The sequence below is a fragment of the Bidens hawaiensis genome, unplaced genomic scaffold, assembly GCF_021521415.1.
Source record: "Bidens hawaiensis isolate Kalapana, Puna unplaced genomic scaffold, B.hawaiensis_p1.1 tig00007412_1, whole genome shotgun sequence".
NCBI classification, from domain to species: domain Eukaryota; kingdom Viridiplantae; phylum Streptophyta; class Magnoliopsida; order Asterales; family Asteraceae; genus Bidens; species Bidens hawaiensis.
Window position 1 is genome coordinate 1,179,224 of NW_027491516.1, and position 12,758 is coordinate 1,191,981.

The following is a 12,758-nucleotide window of genomic DNA, read 5'->3' on the forward strand; positions in this document are numbered from 1 at the left end:
TACATTTGCCCACTTGGCTTTGTCTTTGTCTTTGAGTCACACGACTGGCTTTAATTGCTCGCAGTTACACATCAATCGACTCATCTACACGTGTTCTTTGCTGTAATAATAAATTAATTGTCTCTATCTAAACAGTCATCCATCATGCCAGATCTCGTATCTATAAACTATACACACATTCATATCTGCTCCTTCAAATTTAATATCCAAGCTTGATTTGAGGCCGATACTCAAATAAAGTTTGTTTAGTTATCTGGTCCAAGCTCGTCAAGCCTTAACGCGCCTTGGGTATTTCCAAGTTTTACCCTTTCTCGATTTTATGTATTTATTTCACACTGTACACCCGAGCTTTGACTCGTTTAAGATTTTTTTTTTCAAAATATATAAAATAAATAAGAAACTATGTATATAAATTAATGAATAAATAGTATACGAGCCGAGACCAAGCTTGAAAAAGTAATTCACAAGCTGAACTCGAGCTTTAGAAAAAAAGATCGAAACAAGTCGAGCTTGTGCGCTCATAAGTCAAAACGAGTTGAGCTCGGGCTCGGTTTGGCTCTTTTACACAAATCCAACCTTTATTCAAAATAGACATAATGGCTGTAAACGAGTCAAGCCGGTGTGAGTTCGAACTCAACCTCGAAATTAAACGAGGTGGCTCGGCTTAGCTCGATCATGAGCTCGAAGTTAAACGAGCTTAAGATTATGACAGTGGCGAAGCTTGGACTAAGACAACCGAGGGGGGGCCCTCAAAATTTTGGCCAAAAACGACGAAATTTACACTGCGTATAAACTTTTCGGGGAAAAACGGGTAAATTTACACTAATACGCAAAGAAACAGGGGCGGGTCCACCCTGGCCCCAAGGCATACTTGGCCCCTGCGAGCCGAGCTTTGGCTTGGTTACAAAAATGAGCCAACTTGGCTTCGGTTGTTTGAAATCAAGTTTTTTTTAACTAGAATTATTCGAGCGAGCTGCGAGTTTTTTGAGAAGTCTATATTTGAGTTACAACATGAAACTTTGGGATGAAATATTAAAGTAAGTGTATACTTGAGGACCAAAAACATAAATTATTATCCTACATGATGACAAGTGACTAGTTGAACATCACATTTGAGGCCAGTGTAATACCGTTAACTCCTTTTTATCACCACCACCACCACCTTGAGTTGATAAGAAAAGTAGCAACAAACATAAGAGCATTCTTGCTCTTTTCTTTATTGTTATTGTGTTTGATTCAGTCAAGTTCATTAGAACTCACCATACACAATGGAGCGCGCGCGCAGGCTCGCAAACAAAGCCATCCTCGGTCGTCTAGTTTCACAAACCAAGCACAACTCATCATCACCAGCTTTATCTTCACCTTCACGGTATGTTTCCTCGTTATCTCCTTACGTATGCAGTGGCACACACGTTAGATCAGATAGGAACCTTAACGGGTTTGGTTCACAAACTCGGTCCATATCAGTTGATGCATTAAAACCAAGTGAGACTTTCCCACGTCGCCATAACTCCGCCACACCAAAAGAACAAACCGAAATGTCTGAATTTGTCGGTTATCCGAATCTAGATTCACTCATTGATGCCACTGTGCCCAAATCAATCCGTCTTGAATCGATGAAATACTCCAAGTTTGATGAAGGGTTAACCGAGTCACAAATGATTTCAAACATGCAAGATTTAGCTTCTAAAAACAAGATCTTTAAGTCGTTTATTGGTATGGGATATTATAGCACATCTGTGCCTACAGTTATTTTAAGAAACATTATGGAAAACCCCGGTTGGTACACGCAGTACACGCCATACCAAGCGGAAATTGCACAGGGTCGGCTCGAATCCCTGCTCAATTTCCAAACCATGGTTACTGATTTAACCGGTTTACCCATGTCAAATGCTTCATTACTGGATGAAGGAACTGCAGCTGCTGAAGCTATGGCTATGTGTAACAATATCCTAAAGGGTAAAAAGAAAACCTTTATTATTGCAAGTAACTGCCACCCGCAAACTATCGATATCTGCAAAACTCGAGCCGATGGGTTTGATCTAAAGGTGGTTACTTCGGATCTTAAAAGATTTTGATTACTCGTCTGGTGATGTGTGTGGGGTGCTGGTTCAGTATCCGGGAACCGAGGGTGAGGTGTTGGATTACGGTGAGTTTATCAAGAACGCACATGCGAATGGGGTGAAAGTGGTCATGGCTAGCGATTTGTTGGCTTTGACTATTTTGAAACCGCCTGGTGAACTCGGTGCTGATATTGTGGTGGGTTCGGCTCAACGGTTTGGGGTGCCTATGGGGTATGGTGGGCCCCATGCAGCGTTTCTTGCAACATCTCAAGAGTATAAACGAATGATGCCCGGAAGAATTATTGGTCTTAGTGTCGATGCTTCTGGAAAACCGGCTCTGCGTATGGCGATGCAGACCCGTGAGCAACACATTAGGAGAGATAAAGCAACTAGTAACATTTGCACAGCTCAAGTAATATTATAACTTTTTAATGGTGCTTATTACTGCAATAATACATTTGTTTCAACAATGTAACACATATTTTTAATCATATAGGCATTGCTTGCAAACATGGCTGCTATGTATGGTGTGTATCATGGGCCAGAAGGACTAAAGACCATTGCCAAACGGGTCCACGGTCTAGCTGGCACATTTGCTGCAGGTTTGAAGAAACTTGGAACTGTACAAGTTCAAGATCTTCCGTTTTTTGACACCGTGAAAATAACATGTGCGAATTCATATGCAATTGCTGACGAAGCTTACAAGCATAAGATCAATCTTCGTATTGTGGACAAAAACACTGTAAGTATGTTTCCAAGATGCTATTTAGTATTTGCATATTCATTTTTTACAACTTTTCCTCAAACATGTTCGCACAGATTACTGTCTCATTTGATGAAACAACAACAATTGAAGATGTTGATTCTTTGTTCAAAGTCTTTGCATTGGGGAAGCCTGTGAGTGTCCCCATTTCTTTGTTTTACAAATATTTGTATACCTTTTATGACAGAAAATTGAAGGGTTTTTTTCTTCTAGGTGACATTTACTGCTGCATTTATTGCACCAGAGGTTCAAGATACTATCCCTTCTGGGCTTGTGAGGGAGACTCCGTATTTGACTCATCCAATTTTTAACGCGTATGATTCTTTCTTATATTATTTGCTTCAAAACTGGATTTCTGAGCTTCAAGAATCTTACTTTTAGTTACATGTATAGAAAAAGAGCATTTATCGTATTGTTATATGTCATCTACATGATGATAAGTTGTAGTAATCAGAGTAACAATGAAAAAGTTTTCGTCTTTAATTCTTTATACGAAGATCGGTTTCTTTAAGTGTCAGCCTTCATTTTTATGTAATTTTTTTAGGTATCATACGGAGCATGAGCTACTAAGATACCTTAGTAAGCTACAATCAAAGGATCTATCACTGTGTCACAGTATGATCCCCCTTGGATCTTGTACCATGAAGCTTAATGCAACGACAGAGATGATGCCTGTGACCTGGACCGCCTTTGCAGATATTCATCCTTTTGCTCCTGTTGATCAGGCACAGGGTTATCAGGTAACCGTAGTTTTCATTTCTATTAATACAATTCATTTCCTTTTCAGAATTCCAGACTATGTTAAGTAATCTTTCTTAAAAATTTTGGCAGGAAATGTTCAAGAATTTAGGTGACTTGTTGTGTAGCATTACTGGATTTGATTCTTTCTCTTTGCAACCGAATGCTGGTGCTGCTGGAGAATATGCTGGGCTGATGGTTATCAGGGCATATCATATGGTATGTGTAAATTAGTTGCTGACTGTGGTCAACTTTAAGTGTAAAGTTATATAATAAGTTGCTGACTGTGGTCAACTTTAAGTGTCAAAGTAAAATAACTGAGTTGTTGACTTTGGTCAACTGTAGGCAAGAGGAGATCATGATAGGAATGTATGCATTATCCCTGTGTCAGCACATGGAACGAATCCCGCTAGTGCTGCTATGTGTGGAATGAAAATTATTACTGTGGGAACCGACTCCAAAGGTAATATTAATATTGAAGAGGTGCGCAAGGCTGCTGAGGCAAATAAAGACAAACTATCTGCTCTTATGGTAAGTAGATGTTAGTTAAATGTTTTTATTTGCTGCAACCGTATATATACTTAGTTTGTTTAATTGGAGTTCAGGTTACCTACCCTTCGACTCATGGAGTTTATGAAGAGGGTATTGATGAGATTTGCAAAATTATTCATGACAATGGAGGTCAAGTTTACATGGACGGAGCAAACATGAATGCACAGGTATATTAAATTATTGAAGCCAATGCTATAATTTTAGAAAATTTAATATATATTTGGGAGAATTTCTTATATATTCTTAAAAAAATGTCAAATATCTATATACCCAACCTAAACTTAAAATATCATATATACCCTTTATAAGATGAACATTTAGTTTATGACCTTAGTACCCCTCTGAAATATATTACTTTTTTAATCTTGTTCTATCTTTTCAATTAATCTAGTTTAGACAGTCGAAAATTATTACTAATGACACATGAATCATGTGAGATTAAGAAACTCGGTTACAAATAATTAATTGTAAAATATTTTGGCATTATAAGTTGTTAAAAATGAACAGAAGTAAGCAGTACTTATTAAATAATTAAATATAATATATCTAAAACAAAGAAATTCGATAAGAAAATAAATAGTCATCACAGTTTTTCAGTTCTCGGCTGCTTTTGTACTTTTTGGTATGCACGATATGAAATAAGTTTAAAGAACTTATAAGAGAGAATCGATAAGAAGGAAAATGACTTGTTTCTGATGAAGTGATTAAATATTGTATTTGAGAAATATATTTGCCAGTGAGTAAGTATAACGTTTAAAGTTAAAAATAAAATATGAAATTTTAAAGCGTTAAGAAAAATAAAGGTAAAAGGGTCATTTCAATTTGCTTTTAACAAAATGGGTAAATCTGAAATTATAATTAGTTTCTAGGGGTGTGTATGATATTTTAGAAGTTTTTTAGGGGTATATATGAATTCACCTTATATTTTTGGGTTGTTATTATAGGTTGGTTTGACAAGTCCAGGGTGGATTGGTGCTGATGTGTGTCATCTAAACCTACACAAGACATTTTGCATTCCACATGGCGGTGGTGGGCCCGGGATGGGTCCCATTGGTGTTAAGAAACACTTGGCACCATACTTGCCTTCACATCCTGTGGTAAGTACCACAAACAATTAGTTGTGAAGATGTGTTCTTACTTTCTATATATTATGTAATTGTACATCTTGATTCAGGTCTCGACAGGTGGCATCCCGGCCCCTGACCACGAACAGCCACTCGGTACCATTGCTGCAGCCCCGTGGGGTTCGGCTCTTATCTTGCCAATATCATATACATACATTGTCATGATGGGATCTCAAGGAATAACAAACGCATCAAAGATAGCTATTTTGAATGCAAACTATATGGCAAAACGTCTCGAGGTCTCATTTCTTACCTTTTTTAATAAACTACATATCCAATTCTTGAACTTTGTATTATTACATTGCAGAATCATTATCCAATTCTTTTCCGCGGTGTGAATGGAACAGTTGCCCATGAATTCATTGTCGATTTGAGACCCTTGAAGGTAATTTTAAAATTTTAATTAGTGATTACCTTAATCAAGCTTGTTGATGCAGGATCATCTCCTAATTTGAATTCAGTTTTTAATATCTTTTATTATTTTATGTTTATTTAGTTTCCATGATTATCTCTTTTTCGTTTTAGTATAAATAGGGTGTTAGGGTATGTTTGTTAGGTAGTTTTTGATTGAGTTTTAATATAAAGAACATTGTTCTTGGAACTTCGGTTCGATTTATCGTCTTTTGATTACTCATGAGTCTCTCGAGCCATTGATTGCTTCCGAAACTGCATCACTTGTTAATTTAAGATCTGTCATTTCTAGACTACTGCTGGAATAGAGCCAGAAGACGTTGCTAAACGTCTTATAGATTACGGGTTTCACGGTCCCACAATGTCATGGCCAGTTCCAGGAACACTCATGATTGAACCCACTGAAAGTGAAAGCAAGGTATGATGTGGAGAGTAAAGTTTTCATTTTTATTAAAGTTATAATATTATTTTACTTAAAGCGCGCAATGTTGTATTTTTAGGCGGAGTTGGACAGGTTTTGTGATGCTTTAATCTCCATCAGAGAAGAAATAGCAGAGATTGAGAAAGGAAAAGTTGATATCAACAACAATGTCATCAAGGTATTAATGTTGTCATCAGTTTAATTGTTTTGGGATAATGGTTTCTTCATGAATTGTTTTAGTGATTTGAGAGAATTTATGTTTGTAGGGAGCTCCTCACCCGCCACAACTACTCATGGCCGACAAGTGGACAAAACCATACTCTCGTGAATATGCGGCTTACCCTGCTCCATGGCTTCGTGCTGCTAAGTTCTGGCCTACTACATGTACGTCTCTCTTTCTCTACACACACACACACATAAATGGGAGGGTTCCAGACAGAACACCAAAAATGGCTATGTTACATATAAAAGAACATTAAACAAATTTGTTTATATGTTTTTTTTTTCATTTTTATGCGTCTACCTACACGCCTACACATGTGTAGGTTATGTGTAGAAATATAGCCTGCCTACACATGCTTTACACATGTATAGGTTCTATAAACAATCCGTTTTTGTTTATATTTCAAGAGATTTATAAACATTGCATTTTAACCATTTTCTTATATTTTAATATTTCTTAAGATTGAAAAAATAAATGAATTATTGAAGCTGAATATTTGGTTATGATGTTTTTGATAATAACATAATCATTTTCAAAACACATATTCAAAATTTCAAACACCCTTGTAAATGACAAATGTCTTACTTTTTCAAAAGGTATACTTTTCTGTTGTGTCTTCATGTGATAAGTAATTAACTATCGCTTAATTGTGGTGACAGGCCGTGTAGATAATGTGTATGGTGACCGCAACCTCATCTGCACCCTTCAGCCGCCACAAGACTATGAAGAGAAAGCTGAAGCGACTGCTTAATTATTAACCTATCAACCACCACATGTGCTTCAAGGTTCTTTCTCAGATTTTTACTTCAGTCTGTTCTTGTATATACATGTTTCATGTTGTTACACCTTACGGCTGTTGGATTTAATGATACTAGTGTAATCATGATTATCGGATGCATTTATAACAGTTCCTTATAATGTACAGCTTTCAAATACAAACACATAACTAACTACATAAGCTATTCAATCAATGTAAGTTATCAGTAAAATCTAAACATTAACTTTTAAATGAAAATTGCGGTCAAAATTAAAACTGTTATAGACATTTTGTGCTTTGCTTATTGGAACTCGTCGGATTGGTTGACGCGAGACGCTTTTTTGTAAAAACACTTTGAGCAACTTTCCAACATGTATGTCAATTAACAAGTCATCTCTTTTTGAATGAGTGGTGTTTCTGTTATTGTGGATGGTCTTATAGGGATAGTAAAAAACATTACAAGTTTCGTAAATTAAATATATTGATTAAGATATGTAAAATCTGCTAAGATGTTAAATAAAACACCCTTCAAATTGTACCCGCCCAAACCAACATTCGTTCTTTTTATTCTCTGTGAATTATCCAATTGAACTTTGTTGCATGCAAACGGAATATTTCAATATGAGAGTGATCTTTTATTCTTTAAAGACATATATCCATGCCTTAATCACGCATTCCAAAACCACATCAACATCTCCATCCTCTCCACCATCATCTTCCGTGCCACAATCTCCAACCCTTGATACGTGCAAAGTAAAACCCTAAACAGAAATTTTGTGGTTGGTTGTTAGAATTAGAAGCTAACACATATTATCTTGTTAATTGATATCTATACAAGTCCTAAAGAATACAAATCATTTCAAACTATTATGCACTAAACACGCAACTAAAAAACTATTTGTGTAGGTTAGAGTTTTTATATTTATATAGTCGGGTTTGAATCAAGTATAAATAAAATTAATGTGCTAAACGTGAGAATCAAGTAGGGTAATTATATATACAAGTAGAGTAATTTTACATCATATAGTAATTACATAATTACTCTATGTTAATATTCTTAGGTAGCCCATTAACATGTTAACATGAAGACTAGGTTGTATATGGTTGTGTAAAAATATGGTGAAAATATTTAACGACTAAAATCGTTGATAAGATGATCCAGTAACATAATTGTCATGTCATATCAATGTAAATAATCAGCATTGTAGGTTGCGGTTCATTACTTATTTAAATTCACAATGTTGATGCATAATTAGATTTGAATAATTGAGCATTAAAGAAAGTCTGAAAAACCTAGTGATACAATTCAAATACTAGTGACATATCTTAACGTATATGATCTCATTTCAAGTTGAAGTATATTATAAATCTCAACTTGCACAGAATATTGTGTTACATATGTAAAAAAAAAAACCTACACCTCAACTGCAAAAACCTAAATCTTTTATCATTGTATCTATGATTGAAGCAAAATGATTTTTTTTTTTTGAGCTATAATCTCGAAATTTAATGTATTATCACTAAGAAACAAATATCACATGGGACTCTAATTGTGTTAAATCAAAATGCTACAAAACTTACCTTGCCTGAGTGACTTGTCGTAGCAGACGAATTGCTGGGCAAATCTCCTTTGGCAGTAGAATTGAAAATAAACTACTGCCAAATGAGCAATTGCCCAGTAATACATCTATACATTTAAAAACATTTCTATTCAGTCGCAACTTGTTAGATAATACTTTCACATCGAAAACAATTTATAGACCAATACTTTGATGTAAATATTCTTATGCATATAGAATATCCTTAAAATATTTCTTTTTTGTGCAAAATTTAACGTACAATTTGTATAAAAGGTTTTGTGATATTAATTGGTGGCAAACATTATGTTTTACTGACCTTTTGTGTTTCAAAGAGACAATGAAACGCAAAGGTAAGATTGGGATTGTGTTAAATTGCCTTCGCTCAGTAAATCTTGATTTGCACCACTGTTCTTTATAGACTGATGTAGACTATCGAAATTTAATGTATAAAATCAACACGTACGTAATAGGAGTTTAACTAGGATATACATTTTAACGGGTGTCGTGTCATAATGATGAGGAAAATGGAGAAAGTAATTAAGTTCCAATTCAAGAGAAGACTTTTGTATATACGATCTCTATATTAAGTAATATTTGAATGTGAAATGTTAATATCACATAATTCATTAAGATATTAGGCCCACATAACTTAGACATGTTATTGTAAATGCACAACTTTATATGCCTTTATATGCATAATTGTAATGAGTTTAGACACACTGTTATAATTAGGTGCGTACCAACATTTTCTTTAAATGATCAAGCAATACAATATGCTCAAACTAAAGATAACCAAATCTCGTCTTTATATCATTTACAATATTGCCACTTCTTCGATATTAACTAATGAAATAGTAAGACCAACTATCCTAAATATTAAAATATTAAGAGAAATAACCCATATCACTTCACACGTATTTTTTTATAAAATATTCAATTCATAATTTATCTTTATTCTATAACTAATTTCTCACAAGCTCTAACTTTTCTCATTTTCTCTTTCCTCCTGCATCAACGTTAATGAATTTTAAAACACTATAAACATTTAAAGATTTTTTTATTCTTTTGGTTACAAAAGCAGACAATCTTTTAATTCTCTGTATATAAAACAATTTATATGCTTTCTGTGTGTACCTTGGCATATCCAATACACAGAGACATTTATACCAACGACCAAGAAAAGCATCAAGATCTCAAAAGTGTGAAAAGGTTGCGATATGTTGATAATATTGAGCAAGTTTCGATGGTCCTAGATGGAATTGAACCTTAGTATATCCAATTTATTATATATAGGGTGATAAAAGTTTATGGTTGACGGGTCGGTTTACGTGACAAATGATGCATGCATTGTCGATATCGATGAAAGAATAACGTAACACAATATTCACATAATCTTATCACTATAAAGAGCGCAAATAATACAATTAGTAGGTCACTATTGACTATAGTTTATGCATTACGGGTTGTGGTTTTTAAGTGTGTTGGAGAAAATATAGTAAATGGCATTAATTAGTGTTAGGAATTAGGATGTCTTTTAAAAGTGAATATCTGATATTGTGTAATCAACACAACGCATGTAAACAATTCGAGTCCGAGTTTATTTAAGCTCAAAGTCAGTTTATTTCGAATTTTTTTTCTAAAGCTTGAACTTGACTCGTGAATATAATTCTTAAAGATCGAACTCGACTGAGTTCAGTTTGTTTATTACTTATTAAAGATCAAAGCTTATATTTATTTCATTCAAATACATATATAAATTAGTTAAACTATCTATAAACTAATATATTACTCCTATACAGTTACTTTTTTTTGTGTAAATTATACATTTACTATATTATATAAAAATTATTACATTTATTTATATAAATATAATAGTTTAGTCTCATGAGTCTAATCAAGCATAGTATATAAACTTCGGGGCTTGAGCTTATTTAAACTTGACTTGATTTAAGCTTTTTAGCGAGATGATCTCAAATAACTTATAAAGCCGAGCCCGTTTACAACTTTATGCAACTTCTACAAAAGTAAAGTAACTACGTATACTTAGCCCTAGATAGTCAAAGGTATACTTCATTAACTCAATCAATAAAAAAATCACCAAGTACGGATAATATAATATACGTTGTCAATACTTAGGATGACATTCGACTCGATATCACCTAATGTCATACCCGTTCCATGCCTGCAAATACTTTTAAAACTAATCACATTCCTAAAAAATGTGTCCCAACTATTTAAGTTTCCTGCATTCTCGGGTTTTTTTTTCCATAGTTGTAAATCATACTTCATACATGTAAAGTTAAATCCACATGAATCCAAAATCAAAGAGCTATTATAAAACATTCTGTACATTTATACATAAAGCCAGTTAATATTAATTACTTACACCATTAGTTTTTTTTTTTTAAAAAAGAGTCATCTTTAAGCCCATGCTGCAAGAGAAGCCATTAATCCAGCCCCAATAAAAAGTGAAATAAATGACACCATTTGAACCCCTAAATTGCTTCTCATCTTCTTACTCAAGAACTCTGCAGCAATTAAGTCCCACCAAAGCCATATAAATTAAAAGCCCAGCAGATATTGAGTCCAAAATACCTTCAATTATCAAAGCCTTAGGGCTACTATGGTCATAAAACGAAGACACGCCCATCCCTATGCCCACGCTTACAGGAGCCGTGACTGCGAAAAAACCAGCCATTAATGTCGACCGAAGCGTCCCAAATCTTGCTTGTGAGATACAACCCGCTAATGCAAATCCTTCAAAGAATTGATGGAAAGATAATGCCCCGAGCAACGGTCTAATTGTGCATGGACTTTGTGAAACTCCTAATGATAAACCGATTATTATTGAATGCGACACGATTCCAAGTTCAAGTACCTGAAATGAGTTATGTTGAGTAAGCCACCTTTTTTTTGTAACAGTAAAACTCACGGGCCCCACCAATACCAGATAATTAAGATGGAAACCAGTGGAAGCTGGATTTTAAGAATCCATAAGATTACCTGTGAAACGACAGCATATCTTACAACACCATCCGTATCATCATCGTCATGAAATGCGTGTTTGTGAGAATGGCTCTCCAAGTGCTCGTGCGTTTGACCGTTTTCATGGATGTGCGTTTGCCTTTGACCGTCCATACCCGCAATACGAATCCCGTTCCCGACTCCTTCCTCATCCAAACCGCAATCTTTCATCACCAACGGGACCACCACGGAATCCAAATCATCCTCCTCAATTTCAAAACTCTGAATCTGCTTTTCTTGTTTTCTCTCATAATATTGAGTGCTAATGAAGTCGGCAAGCAATGTAAACAAAGCAGCCATCATCGCAACAAAGCCCGAAAACGGGAAACTGGACCAGGGGAATTGAGGCAGACACGGGTTGGACAATGCTGACGTGGCGTCGGGCAGTACGTGCACGAAACCTGTAGCCAAGATGACACCTGCAGCAAAGGCTTTCACGCCCGAAAAGAAACCGGAATCTGATCTGAGAATTCGACAGTTGTTGCCAAGCAACGGGACCGATACTCCAACAATTCCAGCCAGTAGTATGGAAGCAATGGCCACAGTTTTGAGAATGAATGCAGCTTTTTCATCCCAGCATGCTTCTAATTCTGGTGACTCAGTGCAACTGATGGTTGACATTGATATTGAAATATTCCTATGAAAATATGTATTAAATTAACAAGATTCAAACAATAAATGCAACCCATTCTCCAATTATTATTATTATTTTGAACGACCAACAAACAAACAGAAAATTGTTTATTAAAATTAATTATTAGAGGATAACTTGAAGAAGCGGTGACATGTTTATTAAAATTAATGTAGTTTTCAGTAAGATGGCGTCAACGCACGCTACCGAAGTTGCCTTTCCAGAAAAATGACTTCAGAACCTTCTCTTTTGCTGTGAGCCCTTATCTCCAATTTTAGAAAAAACCCACACCACCTAACCTAAAGGCCCACTGATGATAAATTCCGGACGTTTTTACAATCGAACCGGATATCATAAAGATCTCAGTTTTCCTTCATTGAGTCCCTCATGCATTTCCCAAAGTGTTATAAGTGGGAATCGAACATGAGTCTCCGTTAAAAAACTCAAGCTTTCTACAACTACACCACATTG

The 12,758-nt window shown here is 35.1% G+C and overlaps 2 pseudogenes across 1 annotated transcript; one reads left to right on the forward strand and one right to left on the reverse strand.

Moving 5' to 3' along the window:
• The first annotated feature begins 1,182 nt into the window (after window positions 1-1,182).
• Window positions 1,183-7,201, forward strand: LOC143635173 (glycine dehydrogenase (decarboxylating) A, mitochondrial-like; annotated as a pseudogene).
• A 3,786-nt stretch (window positions 7,202-10,987) lies between these two features.
• LOC143635155 (zinc transporter 4, chloroplastic-like) lies at window positions 10,988-12,348 on the reverse strand (annotated as a pseudogene). The gene is made up of 2 exons (XR_013154003.1): window positions 11,636-12,348; window positions 10,988-11,510 (listed from the first exon to the last, which is right to left on the reverse strand). The product of XR_013154003.1 is annotated as a zinc transporter 4, chloroplastic-like (transcript).
• Between the last annotated feature and the right edge of the window lie 410 nt (window positions 12,349-12,758).